This window comes from Pteropus alecto, unplaced genomic scaffold (assembly GCF_000325575.1).
Source record: "Pteropus alecto unplaced genomic scaffold, ASM32557v1 scaffold105, whole genome shotgun sequence".
NCBI classification, from domain to species: domain Eukaryota; kingdom Metazoa; phylum Chordata; class Mammalia; order Chiroptera; family Pteropodidae; genus Pteropus; species Pteropus alecto.
Genome location: NW_006436294.1, coordinates 57,319 through 72,001, shown reverse-complemented (window position 1 = coordinate 72,001; position 14,683 = coordinate 57,319). Strand labels below are relative to the sequence as shown.

The following is a 14,683-nucleotide window of genomic DNA, read 5'->3' as shown; positions in this document are numbered from 1 at the left end:
GAAAGAGTCAGACGTTCTAATGAGTGAAATGATGTGTTATGGGGCCTATCAGAAGATACTTAACTCACACTTGGATTATACTTTTCGGTCACACTGTTCTGTTCTCTAAGTTTCCATTTTAATTGTAGTCTGTAACAGTAATCTAATGTGTGCAGAGTTGTAGACTTGTTACTTTTTATATATGAAAGTAGAATTTCCACAGGAAGTCATTAACCTCTTTCAGGATAAAAATCATGGTATTTCTTTGTATTACAAGCACTGCTGGAGACACAGTAAAGATTTTAATAATATTTGTTGAATTTAAGCAGCACTCTGGTGTTGCTTAAACTTCCTGGGCTCTAAGTGCTACATAGTAGTAACAGCACTTATGCAGATGGGGTGCTGTTGGCCTAATATGACAGGTAAGACCTGGGAGGAGAGCTGGACAGTCTTAATAAATGCCCCTCATTCTTTATTTGAGCCTCTCAATCTTATGAGTTGGTATTATCTTCCCTTTCTACAGATGAAGAAATCGAAGCTTTGAGAAACTTAAGATTCTTACTCAAAGTTAAAAATCTAATGGGTTCTTTATGTCAAATTAATTATATGTGGATCCATATATTTCCAGGAGGATGATTAAATATTTGTTTTGGCCATAGAACTCTCTGGAATTAGGAGAACAGTGTATGATAACCCAGGCACAGAGCTTCTCTTCGAAACTCACTGGCCACATGTGGATCAGGTCTGTTACGCTGGCCTGGTCGACATCCTGCTGCAGTGGCCTGAACTAGACGGTGCACTGGCTTGTGTGATTTGTAAGCAAAACAAATTTTATTTAATTCGCCCAGAGTTTGCAAATTATTTCTCTAATTTTTAATGATATATTGAGGATTAAGAAAGTTTAAGAGTGGGATGTGTGCATTGGATTTTATTAGTGATTCCTAGTTTCTTTTGCATATGTTGATGTTTCATTCTCGTGTATGGAATAAGACTTTTAAAATAATGCAAAGATGACTCAAAATACAGCCATCTGCGTTTTGAGATTTGTGATGTGCTGTTCAGACCCTGAAGTGTGAGAGCATGTTGCACTTAAATACATGCTTTTGTAGAACATTATCTCTATCAGTATTTTGCTACTAAGCAGTTGCTTATGTTTTGTATTTCCAGCTATAGGAAAAAACAGCTGTGACAAATTAAGATGTGAATTTAGCTTTGGAACTTTGGATTTTCCAACCATGGACTTGTCTGCGTTTCTGTCAAGTGTAATTTCCAGAGGTGCTCTGTGGAGCGCTGCAGTGGTAGAAAGGGCGTGGGTGAATAGTGTATTCTTTGCCTCCCAAAGAGACCGTTTTTCTTTTGTTTATATAGGTTAGATCTATTGACATTTATGTACTTTTTATATAGGTTAGATCTCTTACTGTTTACTGTAAGTAAAAGTGAGCAGTCACGTACTTCCTTCATCCTGGTCGTATAGCTTACAGTATGGAGTGAACATCATTCTTAAGCCTTGGCCAAATTGTCATACTTCTAAGTTTGGATCCGCTTCCAGCATTTTATCCATTGCATTCTCAGTATCGTGAAATGTATCCAAAGTTCTTCTCATTTTTGCTTGTGTTACTTCCTCTGGGGCACGTTTTTCTTGTGCATCGTAACCGCTTTCCTCATTGACGTCCACCTTCACAGAGGCCCCTCGACTGCACGTTTCGTCTCCCTAGCGGCTGCAGTGTCGCCTGTTTAGTTGATAAGTGTTTATGGTCCATTAGAATCCGACTTTCAGTATTTTCACTTTTGTTTCTTTGATGCACTTTTACCTTTGTTGGCAATTCCCTTTTTTTGGTTATCTGTTTTTGTTAAATGTCACACAGGTGTGTCGCTGGGAGGCAAGGAGGTATCACAACCCCACACTTTGTAGTCTGTGCATGACCTGAATAAGAGATGTCTGTGACTGATCAGTGGCAGAATTTGGAAGAAGTGGGGTGATTGGTCACTGATAATGATGTAAAAGATTAGAGAAAAATGTAAAATGATAATAAAGCATCCTATACTTTCAGTATCTTCATTTCTCATCATTTTAAAGAGACAACTAGACATTTTAGAAAAAATGTATTTACAGGTGTGATTTATACAATAATAATGTTTCTAAAGCCTGGTGGTATCTTAATCTAGCCCTTGCCTCAAGTTTTCCAATTATGTTGGTTTATTTTTTACGGATTCATTTTAAATTTTATGGTAGAAGTTAGTTTTATATTCTATAAAATAAATAGCATTTATTTTATAGAAAGTTACATTTACAAAAAGGAATGTTGTAACCATTATTGCTTGAACAGAGTTTTTTCCTGAAAAATAATTCTCATTCTCCCTCCCTCTCCCCCGCCCCTCCCCCTCCCACCTTTCCTGCTTTCCTTTACCCTCCTTCCCTCTGCACCAGCCTTTCTAACGACTCTGGTGGGCTAGCCGCTTAACCCTTTAAAGCTGCTGTTTTTGTGTCAAGAAAAGAAACTAATAAATCTCATTAGATTTTTTAGGCTTCAGTGAAATAAATCATGCCAAGTGCTTAGTACAGTGTCTCAAACACAGTAAATACTTATGAAATGGCAGCCAAGTAGAGGGATATTTTTAAAAGACCATATCTGGCTTTAATCATATATATTTATATATTGTCTCATCCAGGAAATTCAAACATGAGAGTGGTCCTCTTACAGATGAGTAAGGCCTTAAGAGAAAAATGAGAAAGGACTGGTACAATTGTGGACGAAAACAGTTAACCTCATTAGTAGTTCAATAAAAAATGTTAAAGAGGCATATATTATGTGTGCGTGTACACATGTATGTGCGTACTTTTTAAACAATGAAGTTCATGTCTGGGATGCTTTAAAATTGGCTCGTGTGTGGTTCTGATGGCAGTGTAATGGGAACTTATCTTTGGAAGGCAATTTGGTATGAGATATTAAGACTTCTATGCATCCTAAAATATTTTATTTCAACAAAGATTTCTGGTCACAGCCAGAATAATTATGCATGATGCTCACATTGTCCTCTGTACTGGGGTGCCACTTGTATGGGTATATCAGGCACAATGTAGACATGTCATTTCTGAGGTCATGGGTGCGTTTAGGGATCAGGACCTTCTGGCCATGTCTTGGAGCAGCAGTTGCTTGGTGTACAAACCCACACCAGCACCTTCGGTGTGCCCGGACCCAGGAAAGCTCCTATGAGTACACTCTCTGGCCTCACTGGTGTGTACAGCAGTGTCTTGTCCAGGCCGAGACAGAACGTCAAGCTAGATGTATACATGTTACTGTAATTTTAATATTAAGTGAGAAAAGTAATGACCATCTTCAACAAACTGGCATTTCCATTCATCTTCACATAATCTTTGAGATGATTTCTATTTCACAAATAAAGGAAACTGATGCTTATTTAGGTTTTTTTTTTTTTTTTTTAACGCCTCAGCACCTGGTCTTCCTAGGTGGTCTCCCATCTAAATACTAACCAGGCATGACCCTGCTTAGCTTCTGAGATCGGATGAGATCGGACGTGTTCAAGGTGGCATGGCTATAGACTAGATAATTTAAATAAGTGGAAATCTCTGTATTACAAAACAGATACTCAAAGAACTTAATAATTAAATGGAAACTCTAATTCCAGAACCAGAGTTCTAAAAAACTTTGTTTATATTATATTGTTTCCTTTTTATTGTTAGGGACTATGTTTTTTTCATATATATTTACCATTTTGCTTTCTCTTATAAATTATCATGATAGTGTTTTCCTCTTGATGCGATTTTATTTATATGAACTATTAAAACATTTTGGATTTTATTTTTGATTTTTATATGATTGGTTTTGTCCTTTTAAAATTTCACATATTGCTTCAAATTACTCCTCTAAAGATAAATAAAGTGTTGTTTTCTGTATTTACAATTGATTTAGTTTTGAGAAGTTAAATTTTAATTCAGCTACTTTGGATAGAAGGTGGTATCTCAATTTCTGTGGGATTATTTCAGTACCATTTATTTATATTAAATAAACTTTTCTTCATTGCCCTGTGATGATTACTTTATACAGTCCTAACGTGAAATGTTCTCTGAGCCTTCTACTGCCTTTTCCTGCTTGTTCAAATCCTGTTTATTTTGATATTAGTACATAATAGACTTTCCGATAAATAGTTTTTGCATTTATATAGTGTTGAACCTATTTTGATTTCTCTGTTCTTTTCTCTCGACTATAGATATACCAGTTCCACACAATTTTAATTATTAATGAGTAGGACTGGTTCTTCTCATCTGTCTGTTTTTCAAAAAATTTTTATAGAGTTGCATGTTTCTTTTTTCTCAAACGGATGTAGAATAACCTTTTCAAGGTCTTAAAGCTTAGATACTATATTTGTTGGGATTATATAATAATGCACTTTTATTATATTATCTGATCTGGAAACATGTCAGTAGGCCCTTTAGTTCAGTGCTCTTTTCTATTTCTTAGATGGCTTTTAAGATTGCTCTGTGTATGTCAAGGGGAACTTAAAGTGATTCAGTTAGATTTTAACATATACCTAAATGAAGAAGGAATGCAGTGTAGGTTGCATAACCAGTTAGATCTGAGTACTGTCATTTGAAATACTGCAGAGCTGTAAATGTGCTTGACAGAATGCTCTGAAGTTGTAACTCTTATGTTTTATGCTTTGCTAGAGGCAAATACTTTTTCACACCTACTTGAAGAACCTTTAGGTTTGTGGATTTTAGATGCCTGGGCTGTCTAATTTACATATCTAATAATCACTATTTATGACCTGACATTTGGTTTCTAAGGGTGAAAACAGTTATAAGTGTGTTATTATTTCTTGATTTATTAAGAATTTAGATAAGATAAATAAAAATTTTCCCCATGGATTTATATAAGTGGCACTGTTTTTTCTCCTGTGGTTAATGAAAGTATGAAAGTGGCCAGCCAAGCCACTTGTTTTGTTTATTTCTGGGCGGCTGCAGTCGGCCTTAGGAAAGGAAATTTTTCTTTGGCAGAAAAAGCAAAAAAAATGTTTATTCATTCCTTTTGTAGTAACATTGATCCAAGAGCAGCTTTTGAGGAAAACCAGAGTGGTTAGGTTTTGAACATAAATAGCTCCTATTCATCTCCTAAGTGATAGAGAAAAGTAAAAGGTTAGGCTTAATATATCAGTTATTGACGATGTAAAGTTCTAGAGCAGAAGTTGCAAACTGATGGTTCATCAACCAAATATTGTCCTCAAACTGTTTCTTTTGGAATACTGAGTGTTCCTAAAATTTACTTAATCAGTTGATAACATCTAAAAATTGTTTTACATGAGTAGCTAGCATCTGATCTCCTGCGCTTTTATTTTGTTTAGCAAGGTGTGTTAATAGCAGTGACACCCTTTAGACTAAGCATACGTACTCGTACTTGTTGGCACTAGTTAGCACTTCTCACCTGGCTGTAGCCAACCCCATGCGCATTAAACTTTGCAGCCTCTGTTCTAGAAGCCATTGAACACAGAAGTAATAGAAATTTAATCTTGCTAATGCAGCTGAACCTTCAACTTTGAGTTAATAGGATATAGAATAGTAAGCATGAAGATTTTAGGTAGTGAGTTCGAGTGGAATATGGAATGTGTGAGGAGTAGTTACAGTGGAATCCAAGGTTTTTACCTGAGCAACTGGAAGGATAGAGGCTCCATCACCTGAGGTGGGGAGACTGCAGACGGGGGGGTTCAAGTGGGGAAGATGATTGCAGTTTTGGACGTGTTAAGTTTGATGTATCAAGAACCTTAGTGAAGATGTCGAGTAGGTGGTGGTATGAGACTGGAGGTGGAGAGAAATGTCTAGACTGAATGAATAAATTGGAGGTGTACAGATGATATGTAAAGCCATGAGATGAAAGGAGACCATAAAGGGGGTGGAGGACCCAGGACTGAGCCCCGGGGCATATCCGCATTCACAGGTTTGAGAGAAGTTCCCAGGGGAGAGGAGGGGCAGCATCCGCTGAGATAGGATGGATGGGAAGAAAGCGGCGTCGGTGTGGTGTCCCGAAGAGCAAGTGTCTTGACCTAGTTTCACCCTAGAAACAGCCTAAGACAGGGCACCGGTTTGGGGACCTGGTAACAGGAAACAGAAGTCGGAGACCTGGGGCAGGTGAAACAGGAAGGAAGGAGAGTCCATCCGAGCGTGCGTTCGGACCGGTCGCTTCTGCGAGCAAGTGCGGCTTGATCCTGAGGAAGCCCTCTGAGAAGAACATGCCCCCAGGTTATTTATCTACGCGGTGCTGTGCCCCATTGGTCAGGGGACCCCACAAGTGTTGCTGTTAACGCTTTGACACTTCGGGTTTGCATATGTCTCAGGGTGGCAGAAGAGGTCCTGTAGGCATCTCTTACAGCAATGCCTGTGCGCGGAAAGTGAGCCCCAGGGCTGCAGCTAAGGGGCGGTGCCTCAGCTGGAGTGCAGATATGAGGTGGGGCACCAGAGGTGGCCCACACGGCCCACCCCCTCGTCCTCTCTGTTAAGCACTTGCCATTCAGTCCGGTCTGCGGTAAAGCTTTCAAGGTGATGGCTGGCCACAGTCTCTCTATTAGACTTACAGCAGGAGGGTTGGTGGAATAATTTTTAGTTCACTCTTCTGTCACTCATTCTAGATTTTTGTCACCTTCAGCCAGCACTCCAACAGTTAGAGGCATTTTCCCGGCAGAATGACCCGGACCGTCCACAAGAGATCAGTGCCTGTAGCTGCTTTATCCTCGCTGGGCTGTAGTTGCTGTGGCTGCTCATTTATAACCACCATGAGGCATAGCAGCCCCAATCGAATCCCCTAGGTTCTTAATAGATCCCCACCGCTCCCCACTGTGTAGCAGCAGCCAGTGCTCATGGTTGTCACGGTAGTAACCCCTCCTCCCTTCTTTGGCGGGCTGGTCCACAGGAAGGTGTCCAGTATGACCAGGTGATAGTCGTTCTGAATTCTTCCTGTGTCCCCTGACAGAAGCCCCTTCTCTCCTCCCACCAGAGCCTAAGGTTGCCAATCTCGTTTCCATCTGTTGGTTCCTGGACTCATGTTGTGTTTTCGTTTTTTGAATCTATCAGATACAGACAGCATCACATTTCAGCCTTTGGAAGACAGTGTGTCGGCTCACTTACCGTCTTGGAAGGCAGTGTCCCCTCCCTTCAAGATACTTACTCCCAGGCACTTTTATCCATAGAAATTGTATGTTTCTTAAATCCAGAACTCTTGGATTATAGAATAATCATTAGAGAAAGAAATTTTTACATAAAGGCTCTTAGTTACATCGGTCAAATGTTTCTTCTCACGGTGAACTAAGCTAGTTTGTTATAGTGGTTATAATTGCTCTTAGTTGCAAGCTTAGAATAAACTCATTTTGAAGATTTAATTTTACCTAAAATTGTTTTAGGCTTCGAAACAGTAAAACCAGCCCTAGAGAGGACTTTGTGGTTCACTTGAGTTTTACCGCACGTGCCTCTGGAAGAGGTTATTGTTGAGAAATGTAAGGATCTTGGTACCTGTAGTAAAAACCAGTTTTTTAGTAGCGTATTGCAGCTGAATGAACTTGAACTGTGATGCGCATATAGAGATATGCTGCTTTTGAGAATTTTAGGCCCTTATTACAAGAACAAAGAATTACTAATTTTCTTTCTTTGTTTTCTTCTGTTTCGTAAGATAAAATGAGAACTGTGTACTTTACTTGGTATACCTATTATTAGTCTTTGAATGTCTTGAGGTTGACAACTCGGGGGTCTTATCACTTATTGGTGTTTTCCAGGGTGTAACATAATACCTTAGTCTTAGTAGGTCCTCTGTAAATAGCTGTCGAGTTAATCTAAGGAGACAGGCAGACACGTAAACCATATACATGTGACATGTGACAAGTTCATGCATTCATGAACTTTATTTTTAAAGTTTTAATAAACTTGTTTTAAAGTATAATAATGTTTTAGACTTTCTTCCTCTGTTCTTTCTTTAACAGATAGAGGGACGAGAACAGAATCACCAGCACTGGCTGAAGGTAAATATGTTATGGGGGGAAATGATTACTCAAATCCAAATGAAAAGTTATGATTTAAATGAAAAACTACATCGACTAAAGGTGTAGGCTAGAAGTTATTGAAATAGCTTTGGAGAAACTTCCGTTGGCTGGTACAGGAAAATGTTCTATACATAATATTTGAGCTGCTAAAAATGTCCTTAGGGAATACCCTGTATCGTTCAGTGTCTGGCTTAGATTAGGAGGCAGTGTGGGGAAATGTAAATTAATTAGTTTTTTGTTTTTTGGGGTTTTTTTTCAGCTTTCTTTCAATAGGAGAGGTATGTTTTCTGGGTTTGTTTTTTTTTTTTTTAATTTCTTTTTAAGTCATTTTAGCCACCACCAGTGTAGTTGATCAGAAAAGTTCTAAGCCATAATTCTAACAGCTTAAAAAATTTATTTGTTTATTTATTTATTTGGAAGCTAGAAGGGAAGACAACTTTTATATACTTTCTTAATAAGAAATTCTACCAATTATTGGTTTTGAACCTTTTAAAAAAGTCTTAGAAATAAAGAACACAACAAAATAGTTACTGTTAAAGGATCCTGAGTACTTAAACATTTATAATCCTGTAATAGTTTTAATTATAACTAGTTAATTTTAATAAATGGGTATTTGAAAATGTAATTTTTCTGTGGACATTGTGTTCTTCAAGTGAAAATGATCAGCTTAAAATTTCTTTAGGTGCTCTTCCTAGTCATAAACATGTTTACATTTCAAAACTTGCCTGTCGTTTTATTAGAATTGATGTGACAGTTATCACGATGGCCCTTTGGAATTGTAGTCACCTCACCTACTCTGTATGTGACAGTGCAAGAGTTCTCAACCATTTTTGGTGTCATGGACCTGTTTGGAAATCTGGCGAAGCCTGTGAATCCCTTCTCAATAATGATTCTAATAATGATTCATGATTTTATGAAGTAAAAAACATAAGCTCAAAGAGGAAATCAGTTATATTGAAATACAATTAACAGATGTTAAAAATACAAATTTTTGATAGAGTAATATATATATTTCTTACAGAATAAGCTTTGGCGACAATTCTGCTAAGTACTGTAATTTTGAATAATGATGAGTTTGCAGTAATTATAATGCAGTATGAAAATACCTCTGATTTCTATTGACGACAAGTTCATAGGTATTTCTAATACTACTGTGGTTTGCTCCCTATCATCTTGGTTGAAGGAATTGCTAACTTTCACATAGAGATTGTCATAAAGGTTCCCATCCACATTTACAGGTCACTGAATTCTCTCTCTGGATCCCAGATTAAGATCTGTTAGAGAAAAGTCAGCTAGACCTTGCTTTCTCCATCATACTCGAGTAAATGTAGATTTTGTGTTCTGTATAATTAATCCTAATTACACATCCACACCTTAAAAAGTAGCCTAAAGGTATGGGCTAGAAGTTCTTGAAATAGCGTTGAAGAAACTTCTCTTGTCTGGGTAATAATCACAGAAACAACGTATTCTGTGGGAAAGGGAGTAGAAGATAAGTGTTAAGCCTTGGAGCATGCCTGCCTCCAAAGAGCTTACACACTAGTTCAGAAACACGAACTACACATGTTAAAAAAAAAAGTTCGAGATGCTTAAAGTTTAATAAGAGAATTGTCATAACTGTTTGTCGTAGGAAAGATACAAATAGTAGGTGCTCTGATGCTTGTGGTGTGGAAACACGCAAAAAGGGTCAAGACTTGTAACAAATCATCCAGTGTTTTTCAGTTATTTCAGCAGTATGAAAATGATCATGAGCCAGCCTAAGTTAGGAAGAGCCCGGAATGGTGTTTCTAAATTTGAATGTTCAGCATCTTGTAGCTGACTACTGATAAAGTGAACGGTAGGTCTGTTGAAATTTGGTTGATATTAAAACCAATGCTCGTATTTGTCTCGAAGGTGACATGGTGGGGTATGTGACTTTTGGGGGTATTTGGTTGTGATACTTGATTCGTTCTATCAATGTGATCTGCCCCGATGTTATTTTTTAAAAGATATTCTCAAAAGCTGCATTACCAGGGTCATTAAACGAAGCCCCACTTAAAAAGAAACTAATTTGCTGCTTTTGCCTAAGTCACCAAATTTCTCTAGTCCTCAGTTCCTTTTATAAAATTAGAGGATTGAGCTCCATGATTTTGAGTCATTTTATGAACCCTGTATTCGGGGCTCGGATTTTCTATTCTTTCTCATTCTCTTCACTTTTCTCCTTTCTCGTCTTCCTTCTCCCTACTGGCAACTTTAGACATGTGATAAAATATTCAAACTAGTTAAGCCAATTTAAGTGATTTGAACTTTGCTATAAATAAATGTTGCCCTTGTATATGCCATGCGGAATTTTAAAAGCTATTAAATAACAGTTCAAAAGAGTTTATATGATCTATACATTCTGCATTTGGTCTTACATAACGATTTGAAAAATCCATTTAAAATTAATATGCTCCACTATAAGAAAACAGTGCATTACCTCCTATTTTTTTTTAAGTAGGTTTTTCTTTGTTTTTGTTTTTGAGTAAATAAGCTTTTACAGTGTTATTTAGTAAAGGTATCAGGCCTTGACATTTGAAAATAGCCATGGAGTATGCTTTTAAATTTATTCAGGATGTCTGTTTCTGCTCTCCAACTGAAGTAAAATAATATTTTTAAAAATAATATAATGAAAGTACATATTTGGTTTTAGTTAACCACCTCCTCTGCAAGATCAGAATGTAATGAAAGACCTCTGCTGGCGTCTTTTAGCATTATAACAGATACTGATTTATAAATGCAGAAAAATTACTCAAGCACATATCTTAAAAATTGTATGATTACCAAAAAGAAAATGTATATTTTGTTTTTGTATTCTGTTTGGTTATGATGAGTTTGGAGGCGTTATAGATTAGAGAATGATTTTAATTGAAGTTCAAGAACAAGGGAAATATTTGGCTGTGCCCTCCTGTAATTTCACCGTATAAATTCCTTTATGTTCCAGGCTGAGTGAGACACAAAGACCTGACAAATAGTAGAGAAATATTTAAGGAAATTTCTTAGTTACTGTCTGCCATCTTTTCTAGTCATTATTTTTTTCTCTCTCTCTTAGAATTTTATTCCTAATTTAAAAATTTTAATACTAGAATTTCTTTCAGGAAGAATTAAAAAATTTTTAACTCTTATCGGATGAGTTGTATGTCTTTTCATTTATAACTAAGAAGCAGCATGGCATAATGGTTACGAGAACTGTTGGAAGCCAGATTTGCCTGAGTAAGAATTCCACCTTCACTGTGTACCTCGAGCAACTTACTTAATCCTTCTGACCTTCGGGTTGCTCAGAAGTAATATGAGGATTGTAATGCTAATCAACCTCATAAAATGGTTGAAGATTTTATAAGATTAAAAGGTGTATATACTACTTAGCATAGTATGTGGCACAAGGTAAGATCTCACTCATTGACTTTTACTTTCACTCAGTGCTTACAGCATCCAAGGCTCTCTGCAAGGTGCTTTGGATACAGAGGTGAAGTTACTGTCACATTCGAGGACAAATGGTTCCGTTGCTCTGAGTCCCTTCAGTCTGTAATGTTTAAGAAAGTCCTTAGGATGAGTGTTTCCTAAGTAACTCCTAAACTTTATTCTCTTTCTGAACCTAAATTCGCATAATTACTAGACAGGAATATCTTGTTTATAATTCTTTGCATATGTGAGTATATGTGTATAGATACAGTCTGATGGATAACTTCCTTTTGACCTCAGTTTAATACATCTAAAGATATTTGAGATATTTAATGGGTTGTCAAATGGCACAGAGATTGTTTAGTTTAGTTCCAGGAGGCCAGTGAGAACTAGGACCAATGAGGAGAAGTTAACAAGTGAGTGAATTTCAGCTTAATACAAAATTTGTGTGTTTCTTTAGGGCAAGATTCATGTTGAGTTAATTGTGCATCATTCGATCATTTGCTAAAGTTTCTAGAAAAGTTTCCAACAATTGAAGTCTAAAATTGAAGTCATTTGGAAATAGGATAACTTATTCTCTGGGTATAGTCATGCAGAGTAGAGTATTTAAGCTGGGGCTAGATGACTACTCGGCATGGATGCTGTAGAATAAGTTCATACTGAGGTTGGATGGTCAAGCTTTAGCACGTGTTTTAGTCCGTTGGAGTTGCAATACCAAAGTACCACAGATTTGTTTCTTACATTTCTGGAGGCTCTAAGGTCAGGTGCCGGCATGGCTGGCTCTGGTGAGAGCCTCTGGCTGTCTTCTTGCTGTGCCAGCATGTGATAGAGGGGCGAGGGAGCTCTCTGGGGTCTGTTTTATTACGGCACTAATTCTACTCCTGCGGGCTCCACTTTGATGAGTTAATTACCTCCCAAAGGACCTATTTGGGTGTTAGGATTTCAACACGTAAATTTTGAGGGGACACAAACATTCATAGCGTATAGTCCCTTACTGGTGTTAAGATGTCCTTAGTCCTTGATGGTTGGATGTGAGGCCATTCTGTTTGGGGTCTTCTGGTCCTCATAGCGACTGTTTCCTGTTAATGTTGAGAAGAGACCCCAATCCATCAAAAAAAGTAAGGGTACCTCACTTCAGAGAATACTTACTTTATCCTTTAACTTTAACTGAAGTCATGTGAGAAAGTAGAACCTTTTAACCATTTCAGCCATACTCATACTAGGGTATGTAAGATTGGTACTTAGTCCTGTATGCCAAATCCTGGCAGATTTCCTTGAGTATATCATATTTACAAATGGAAAAGCAGAACAGTACTATATTACTTAGGAATATATCTTTGTAGTGACAAATTTTAAGTACGTTTGAAAAGGAAGAACACTTCAAGTACTGATTACCTTAGGAGAGGGGAGGGGAGGGGAGGAGAAGAAAGTTGATTGGGGGAGGGTGGGATGGTTAACTGTGCAAAACAAGTAGGGAGGCATCCCAAGCAAATCCTGCAAAATGTTACTGCTTTAATCTGGGTGTTAGAATATGTGAACATGGTATTTTGTGTGTTTGAATTGTTTCCTAATTTAGAGAAATAGAAAACAAGAAAGAATCAGCCTGTTTGCGAAGCCTTTGGTTAGGTGTTCTTTTTTCTGTATGTTCATAGTTGTGTTTGCACGCTTCTCTTTGAAAGCAAGTCACCGTCTTATCTGGTCTCTTCCACTTGTCTGTAGGCTTCTCAATACCGGATACTCAGTATCTGTCCCAGTGATTGGCAGGAAGTACCTGAATTCCAGTCCAGTCGGTTTTGTTGAGCATCTTTGAATGAGTCACATGTATTCTTTGAGCATCAGCGACTTTACATTAAAATTTTAAAAAAATTATCGATAACATAAAAAAGAATGTGTGTACCTTTATTTGTAAATTTTAAAAACCTAAAAATAAACGACTCCTGTGAGTACACCATATATATATGTGCATTTAAGTTTTGGGTTTCAAAATAGTGGTAAGTTTTAAGAAAGTGAATTCAGAATACTGTTTTTAATCTCATGATCATATTTTTTCAAGAGAAACCTTGCAAAATACATAATTTTGAGTTTTGATTTTTAAAAAATATTTCCATGATACACCATTCTGTACCCTCCTAAGTTACTTACCTTAGAACTTTGTATTAAGCCTTCTCACACCCCATGCCTGTGCCTGCTGGGAGACATTATAATTATAGCAGGAAGCATTTCTTTGCTTTCTTGTTCTAAATTTGCGCCCGAGGCAGTACTCTGCCTTGGTAGTTTAATTTTTAATGGCTAGAGGTATGGAGGATTACTAGTACTAGTAATCTCTGACTCAGAGTCAAAGATGCCATAACAATCTGATGTAATACTATTTTTTTGTGGTTCGTTTCCTTTTGAAGAGCAGTATTGGTCTCTTAATTTTTACTTATTGCACATGGTCAGGCATTCTAGTAAGTCTTTTATTTAAAATGGCTTAAATAAGATTTTTCATTTTAAAATACTAAATCTAAGTATATCCACTAGATGTCAGTATTGGGCAAGATGCACTGTAACATATGTAGAATCATAGCCAGAAGCAATATGAGAGACTCAGCCTAAGAAGTAAATTGACTTGTGTAAAGTCACATATTTTGTGATGGAGTCAAGAATGGAAATCAAGTGTCCCAGTCTCCATTCCATTGTCCATTTGTGTCACATTTCTTTAAGGCAAGTAACAATTCCATGTAATTACTAGACTAAAAATATATATGTTGATCTTGGCATGTGCTAGAGATTCATGGGAAGATTTTAGTGCTATTTTGATGGTATTGTAGCTGGGCACTCAGTTATACCTGAACCCTGCTTCTCTTCCTTAACATTTTACAAAGGAAGGCGAATCAAAGGATCATTTATTAATAGTTATACTAGTATCTGCTAATGATCAGTTAGATAGTGTCGGTAAGATTAAGGATTAAGCTGCTCTCTAGAACTTCCTTCGTCCTGGTCAGATTTCAGCCAGGGAAGCAGAAACCTTGCTAAGTGTTTTAGAACAGGAGATTTAAACATACGGATTTATTTAGACGAGTGTTGGAAGCCTGAGCAAAAAGAGGATGCTGAGGTCTGAGTGCTTTTACCCCCAGCTCTGCCGCCAGTTCTGAACTGTGTTCCAGTACCACTTCTGACACCGAGAGAGAGAGCTCCCCACACGCCAGCCAGTTCTCTAACTCTATAGACATCATCTGGGTCTTCTGGGGCTGTCATTCTTTCTGAA

General features: G+C 37.4%; 1 protein-coding gene and 1 pseudogene across 4 annotated transcripts in view; one reads left to right on the top strand and one right to left on the bottom strand.

Annotated features, from left to right (window-relative positions):
- The window catches only part of FAM49B (family with sequence similarity 49 member B), a 94,329-nt gene that overhangs the window by 37,003 nt on the left and 42,643 nt on the right, over positions 1 to 14,683 (top strand). For 3 of the 4 annotated variants that reach the window (XM_006912919.2, XM_025047606.1, XM_025047605.1), the window contains one exon: positions 7,960 to 7,998. The gene's annotated coding sequence lies outside the window, so the exon portion shown is untranslated. Of the gene's footprint in view, positions 1 to 7,959; positions 7,999 to 14,683 lie in introns of those variants that run through there. The other variant, XM_025047607.1, reaches the window with a different exon arrangement.
- On the bottom strand, positions 3,425 to 3,542 carry LOC112480586 (annotated as a pseudogene).